This window comes from Cucumis melo, chromosome 10 (genome assembly GCF_025177605.1).
Source record: "Cucumis melo cultivar AY chromosome 10, USDA_Cmelo_AY_1.0, whole genome shotgun sequence".
NCBI lineage: Eukaryota > Viridiplantae > Streptophyta > Magnoliopsida > Cucurbitales > Cucurbitaceae > Cucumis > Cucumis melo.
In genome coordinates, this window is record NC_066866.1 from 18944346 (window position 1) to 18952755 (window position 8410).

Consider the following 8410-nt stretch of genomic DNA (forward strand, 5'->3'; position numbering starts at 1 on the left):
GGGTACTTTTTCGCTAAGCTTCTTTTAACAATATTTTCTTGGTTTGAACTTCGATTTGGGTGATTCAAGAGGCATTAGCATTATTGTTTCAAGCTCTACGTTATGGAGTACTATTCAAAATAATACAATTGTCAATAAAAAATTTTCATACTTGTTATCATCAAAACATTAGCTAATTAAATTAATTAATTTGGTCAAAAAGCATGATTTGCTTTGATTGAAAATGGTACATGGACAGTGGTTGCTCAAGATACAATGATTGGAGATCGATCCAAGCTTATCTCTTTCTCCAAAAAGGATGTGACATGGTAACCTTTGGTGATAACAAGAAAGGTAAAATAATATAGGAAATGATTCATCTACTTTGATTGAAAATGTTCATTTGGTCGATGACTTAAAGCATATGATTCGGTTAGTATTAGTCAATTGTGTGATAAATGATTTAGAGTAATATTTGATAAAAAGAATTGCATAATTGAAAATGTCAGTGATAGAAACGTTTGTTTGTTGGAAATAAGGATGAAAATGTGTACACTCTTGATTTGAATGATTGTCTTGTTGAAATTTATGTCCTAAAACTTGTAGTTTGTAATCGTATTTTATTCAATAAAGTTGTTATTTAGACATTGAATACTATAATCTTAAATCCAATAAACTAAAATCCCGAGGCTATTTTTTAGCAAACTTGAACTTTATCTAAAGACATAAACGTGGATCAATTTCGAGTATATAGTCTACATAAAAAAGAGAATTACAAAATGTTACAAAAAAGAACCTGCATAGTCTCCTAGTGTGTTTGTTTATCATTATGAACAAGGGCATATTGTTTCCTTTTTTTTTTTTTTAGAATGTTACGACATAATACATTTTGCTTATACATTTAATACAAGCTCAATTCTATATGGTCAAACAATGGAAGGATACAACATTAAGTTGCTTATTCAAATTTTCAAGATCCAGTAATGGCCTCAGAAACCAGTTTCTAAATAAAAACGACTATTATCTAAGTTTTTGGTAAATTAGAAATATATGGAGAAAATGGTGGGTCTGTAAGTTCCTAGCAGAAAATGCATACCTCAAGAGGTGTCTACCCATAGATGTCACACACTAGAATGAAAAGATTGTATCAATAACTTAGTATATGTGCTTCAAATTAAAAAATAAACCAATGCATACAAACCTTGAATGGAAGTAACATGTTTGGCACTGCACAAGACCATAATCAAGTTGCTGCAAAATGCCAGAGCAAAAAGTTACAGTCTTCCCAATTCCAGACTGGGCTTGTTGAATGACATCAAGCCCTTTGCAAAGAGGAACAATTCCCCTTTGTTGAATTGCAAATGGCTTCTCAAAACCTTTATAAAAATGACATTGAAATTATAATACAGAACATTGCAAACCAGCTAGAGCAACAAATAATACACAACTACTACTTAAAAATCCACAGAGAGATTGCTTAATTATGAATCAATAAATAGAAAAAAGAAAACAATTCACAAGTTAAAGAGAAAATAAGTAGTGTTATGTACCAACTGTAGGCATAGATCCCTCCAAGAAGGTTTAATTTTCTTGCAGGCCCATAAAATCAAAACTGGCATAAATTTCATTGTATGAAGTGAAGAAATCCTTTCCATTAGCTGAAAGTCTACAATGACCAAGAGATAAAAACAAATAAGAAGAAAACTAGAATTAGGAGGTTAAAAAACATAATTTTATCAAGATAAAATGATGAATCTTAATAATTTCACAACTCAAATTGTCTTGGATGTCGAGAAAAGTTAAAACAGAAAACTAACAACTCATTCATTTTTTAGTCATACTGACGTTCATCAAATTGAGAACCTATTCAAACTTCACTACTGTACATGTTCTCAATTTTCAAAAATATATATATATGTATGTATGTACACATATAATATATAACATTAAACTTACTAGGAGTCAAATGCTCTCCATTCAAAATATCAACAGCTTTGTACTGAAAGTTTAACCCTAAAAAGTAACAAAAAAGTCTGAAAATTGGTTCAAATTAGTTAAAATGCAACTCTTTTTATGAGTATAGCTTATTTACGAATAATTATAGCTAGTTCTCTATTCTCCACTTATTCATATTTACAAAATTTGAATTTTCATAATTTATTTGATGCATATACTGAAGTAAGGATTAATGTTGAAGTCCAATAAGAGAGTAGCATACAATACCTTGAATATGTGGAAAGCAAATAGTTGGATGTTCTTACCGGAATCCTGCTTGGAAAAACCAAGAATATAAAAAAAGCTTAAGCATCCATGGCAAATAATATTTGCACCAAATGTTTGACAAATTGAATAAACACCAAAAGCTATCTACCCAATCATTGTTTTTAATAGTCACAGTTACTTTCAAATTTCAAACTTTTAGAATGTAATGCTTCATTATTTGGGAATTCGAAGATTCCAATAAAAATTATGATAGAAGCTAAACTAAAAAAGAAAAGATCTGTGAGCATAACAAATGTTTGAATCTTTTTTTAATAATGCATTTTAAAAAAGTAATGTCAAAAATAGGGTGGGAGGCAAACTATTGACAAAAATAGAGTGATTTTGTGGAAGTCGTGTACCCCGTACACGATTTGGTAGGAAATCGTAGACGGGGTCCACGACTTCAATGCGTGGGGCCCACGTATTAAATACTAAATAAATAAATTTATATATTGAATATATTTGAATTAAAAAAGAAGGGAATGGGGTCCACGCATTGAAGTCGTGAACCCGTCTACGATTTCCTAGCAAAGTCTTGTACGGGGTACACGACTTTCACAAAATCACTCTATTTTTGTCAATAGTTTGTCTCCCACCCTATTTTTGACATTACTTTTTTAAAATGCATTATTAAAAGAAAAGATCCCAAATGTTTATAGGCCAAAAAAAGAAAGATAAAAATCAAATTGAATATTAATATGATTCAACAAATTACACTTACATGGCTCAAATCTAAACTCAAGAAAACTCTTACAGTTCACTGCGACAAAGCACCGGACGGAGGAAGGGAACGACGAAGGAGAGCAGGATGGATGGATGGCAAGATGGAGGAGTGAATAAGAAGAAGCACCGAAAAGTCGTGCGTGAGAACGGTTCGTGAGAAGGATGAAAGCCTACAAGATTTATTTAAAAAATCATAATGTGTACAAATTAAGGAAATAATTGATTTTTTATTAGGATAATTTTTTAATGACACATAAATTATGTCATTAATTAACGACGTGAAAATTGTGTCAAGAAAACTTATATTGCGTCAAGAAAATTGTGTCAAGAAAAACTCTGTATTTTTATTTTTAACGACACATTTTATTCTCTCCCACCTCAGCTTTTTTATATTTTTCACATTTTATATTTCAAGTGTCATTAAACTCATATTTGTACTAGTGATAGTATATGGATAAAGGTTGAGCGCCTTATTCAGAGAAACTATGGATGCGACCCGCTTTTTAGTTAGTACGAACAAGGTGATCCTGAATTGTTCAAGTAGAGACATGAAAGTGGGGGCATCCTATGTGAAGTGTTTACACAAGACTAAATCATGAAATAGTCTTTTTTACGTCATAACGTCATTTACTATTTAAAACTGACTATCTCGTTTATTGATGACCTGGGTAACTTAATCTAATCCTAAGCTAGCTATGGACTCCTATCCACACGATATTATCTTTAGATCTGCATAGGTGAGAGTAGCTCTTTCGCATTGGCCCAATAAGTCTCTCATTATAGGGGTAAGATCAGGTGGATAACTTGTGAAATAGGGGTGCAAGACAGAATTTACTCATACCCGCTTTAGGGTTAGTAGATAGGTTGTTCCCTTAAGAACTAAATCCAAGTCTTGAACAAGGGGCCCCATCCACATTGGCCCGAAAGGGATTCGGTTTATAGGTTTGACCTTAAACCAATTATTCAATAGTTGGTCAGTGGGACTTAAGGAGCAAGATATAGTCTCGGGATAAAACGGTATTTTGACCTAGCCGAGTTTACAATCAACCTATGAAGGATTAACTTACTGATCATGATTATATCAGATGGACACAAATATATATGTAGTGAAGGGAGTGCAACTACAGAACTTTAGTAGAATAATCAGTTAGATAACAAATGTTGCTTAGCTTGGTCTAAAAGGGTTTAGCCTGCTAATCTTGAATCGTTGGAGCTCATGATATATAGGTCTATTAGGTTTTCCTACTAGCTCATAAGAAATAAACTTAGAATAGTACGATGGATTGATTCAAATTGTTTGAATGAGGCAAGGAGAGAGAAACCGACAAGTATATGATATAGTCGTTGTTTTAGAGATAGAACTGTATGTTTAAATATTATTTAAATATAAAAAATATGAATACAGATTCATACTCAGAAGCTCCAAAATAATGGAATTTGTCAAAATTGTAAAGAGTCAAAATGTTGATTTTTGACTTTGAAAAGTCAAACTTTGACGGGCTATATATTCAAATGTGATTTGAATTTTGAGAAAGTAGATATGATTCATGTTTGGGAGGTTGGAATTAGTCAAGGATGTCAAAATGGTAAAAATTCAAAATGTTGACTTTTTGAAAGTCCAACTTTGACTTTGACTAGAATAGTCAAATGACCATTTTACCCCTTGACTAAAGTTAGTGGAAAAATTCAACACATTTTGTTTGATAATCTCACTAACTCTTAGTGGGCTAAATGAAAGCTCATGGTAACCATGGTGAAGTAATTACGTGCATTTTGCATATAATTTCTTTATAAAAGAGGTTTGAAATTTTATTTCTAAAGACTTTTTGGAATTTTGTTAAAAAAATTTCCTTTTTCACCTTTTATTAAAATCTTCACCTCTTTCTCAACCTAAAAAGAAAAAAGGCCCTACCTTTCAAATTTCATATATCTCTCTCAAATCTCTATCTCGGTTCATTCATCAATCGAGTCCCACAACCCGGCTCTTTGTCTAAAGGATAGTAGATAGCTGTTAGTGGTGGTCCAAGTTTTTGAAAGAAGAGTAGATGATCGTTTCAAAACTACAAAAGTAAAACTTCCTCTAAACCCAAATTCTTTTAGTTTAGGGTTGCATGTTAATTAAATGCAATTAGAGAGTAGAATCTCGTTCCTTTTCTATCGTGCATGTTTTGTCTACTCAATTGCATGTGGTGGGTTCCAACTAAAATAGATAAATTATGATTTTGGCCAAAGATTAAGTAGTTTATGTATTAATTACTGTAATTGGCCTTGGTTTTATGGCCTTAATTATAATGCAAGGGTCTATAATTTTTATTAGATTCATTAGAGACCTAATTAGTTTGTAATTGCATCAACCGGGAGAGAGAAAATCAATTTTTTGGAAAAAAATGGAGGACTGACCCGAAAATGCTTCCAGACCTGGTCCCTGACCCGAAAACCCAGTCCAGACCCGCTTCGCCACCCGGTTCATTTCGGTTCTTTTGGTTTGCACAACGGCCCGGCCCACTTTTCTTTGGCTCATCTGTCGCACGCGCGGCCCATTTTGTTTTGCTCTCGCCCGTGCCCGACTCGTCTGGAGACCCGTCCGCCCCGCCTGAAGACTCGCATGCCTGATGGCCTGAGGTTTTGGATTGGGCCGGTTCAATTTTTATTGGGCTAGTACAAGGTGTTTCCCGCTGGTTCAGTGAATTTTGGATCGTTTTCAGCCTTGAGGAACGGTTTTTCTTTACTCCACCAAATATTATTGTGATAATTTAGTTGTTAATTTAATTTATACACCAAAATCAGTCCATTTTAAGGTGTAATCAATTATATTATGCATGTTATGTATATTTTAATTCTTTTTAAATTTTATGTATATAATGTATGTCATATAGATTTAAAATCTCACCATAAGTTAACATGTTCATACATTGAATATATTTTATAATGGTTATATTATATAATTTGCATGTTTAATTAATTAATATGGAAATTAATTAATATGATTGATTTATTAATTAATTAATTAATTTTAGATTAATTTAATTTAATTTAAATGTTTACTTAAAGGTTAAATAACTTAGAATCCATATTAATTATTTTTTTCTTATATAATGGTTATATATTGGTTATTGAATGTTTGTTATAGGTTAGTTTAATAGTTTTTATAAGTGTTACAAAATCAAGTACTCTTAAAATCTATAACAAAGATAGCATGCTCACCTACGTCATATATATCAACCTATTTTTCATAGAATTAGGTTGATATGTTGTAAAACTGGTTACAATAGGCTCACCTAATTTGATCTTGTCAATAAGTTAGATAAAATAACTAAAGTTGGAGGTTCTTAAGTTGACGGTTTACGAAACACCTGCTACCTGAAGATCGTAATCAGTTTTTAAGCCTAGTTAACCTAGTTTTATGAGCATACGTGAGAGTTGAGAGATAATAAAACTGGTTTATCACCTAGACATCATAGTTTAAAATCTAGTATAATGGTTCTGCTCGGATGTTTCACTTGGACCTAGGATTTGTTTAAGTTAGCCTAAATATAATCCTAAAGTAATAGAGAACTCTTAAAATCGTTATAGAACAATTCAGCTATATAGAAGTAGTGTACTTTTAGCTCTAGTATCCCTAAGAGTTCACACAGTGAGGTCCATGCAGAGCTTTGGGTCATGCATAGGAGCAGACTCCCTTCGAAGAGTGTTTGCATGGATCAATATCAAAATGAATAAGGGAAGTAGTGTACATAGTAAGTGGCTGAGGGATCTGTGACAACATATCCCACGATCTCTTCCATTAGGTCACACCGTGAGATTCCTATAATGTAATTTCGAATGTAATTTCTTTATAAAAAAAGGTTTGAAATTTTATTTTTAAACTTTTTTGAATTTTATTAAAAAAATTCCTTTTTTCTCTTTTATTAAAATCTTCCCCTCTCTCTCAACCTAAAAAGAAAAAAAACCCTACCTTCCAAATTTCATGTTTTATCTCTTTCATGTCCGACTATTGATAAATGTCTTTTGGTTTTGCATGATGATTCTTGGTTATGGCATAGAAGACTAGAACATGCTAGCATGCACTTAATTTCAAATATTTCCAAGAACTGTTTTGTTAGAAGTCTTCCTAAATTTAAATTTGAAAATGACAAAGTTTGCGATGCTTGTAAAATGGATAACCAAACTAAGTCCTCTTTTAAATCTAAAAATATGATCTCTACTAATAGACCCATACAACTATTATACATGGACTTATTTAGCTCTTCTAGAATTGCTAGCTATGGAGGAAATTATTATGCATTTGTGATAGTTGATGATTTTTCTAGATTTTGATGAAGCTTTGAAAAGTTTTGTTAGTTTTGCAAAAAGAGCTCAAAGAGAAAGAGTATTTTTATTTATGAAATTAGGAATGATCATGGAGGAGAATTTGATAATATATGATGCTTTTAAAGTTTTTTTTGGGAAGAAAATGGTTTTTTCCATAATTTTTCCTCTCCAAGATCTCCTCAACAAAACAGTATTGTTGAAAGGAAAACCCGTACTTTGCAAGAATTTGCTAGATCAATGCTGAATGAGTATGGTTTACCTAAATATTTTTTGGCGAGAGCCATTAACACCGCTTGCTATGTTTTAAAATGAGTTCTAATTAGACCATCTTTAGGTAAAAATCCTTATGAACTTTGACACGGCAAAATTTCAAATATTGGGTATTTCAAAGTTTTTGGTTGGAAATGTTTTATTTTGAATAACAAAGAAAAACTTGAAATTTTTTATTCTAAAACGGATGTTGGTATTTTTCAAGGATATTCCGCTACTTGTAAAGCTTATAGAGTTTTCAATAAGAAATCTTTAGTTATTGAGGAATCTATGCATGTTGTGTTTGATGAATCTTGTGATAATGTTTTTAATTAGTTTATTTGTAGTGATGATTTAGAAAAAGTTGTTGGAGATTTGCTTGTTAGTGACAAAGGCAAAGAAATTGTTTGAAGTATGCATGATGTCAACATCATAGAAAAGAAAGAAGATGATTCTTAATCCTTTCCTAAGGAGTAAAGATATGCTCCATCCCATCCTAAAAGATTTAATTCATAACAATCCTGAACAAGGTGTTAAAACTCGTTCTTCTCTTAATTTATTTAGTAATCTTGCTTTTATGTGTCAAATTGAACCTAAAAGTTCTAAAGATGCTGAATGTGATGAGTTTTGGATTTTAGCTATGCAAGAAGAATTAAATCAATTTGAAAGGAATAAAATTTGGGAATTAGTCCCCAGACCTTCTAATACATCTATAATTGAAACTAAATGTGCTTTTAGAAATAAGATGCATGAAACTAGAAATATCATTAGAAATAAAGCTAGACTTGTAGCTCAAGGTTATTGTCAAGAAGAAGGTATATATTATGAAGAGACTTTTGCACCGGTTGCTAGATTATAAGTTATTAGAATGCTTGCTTTTGTTTCT

The 8410-nt window shown here is 31.7% G+C and overlaps 1 long non-coding RNA gene across 1 annotated transcript; it reads right to left on the reverse strand.

Moving 5' to 3' along the window:
* Positions 1-925: 925 nt before the first annotated feature.
* On the reverse strand, positions 926-2318 carry LOC127151212 (uncharacterized). Its single transcript, XR_007823939.1, has 3 exons — positions 2203-2318; positions 1530-1645; positions 926-1355 (listed from the first exon to the last, which is right to left on the reverse strand). It is a non-coding gene; the product is annotated as an uncharacterized LOC127151212 (long non-coding RNA).
* Positions 2319-8410: the final 6092 nt, after the last annotated feature.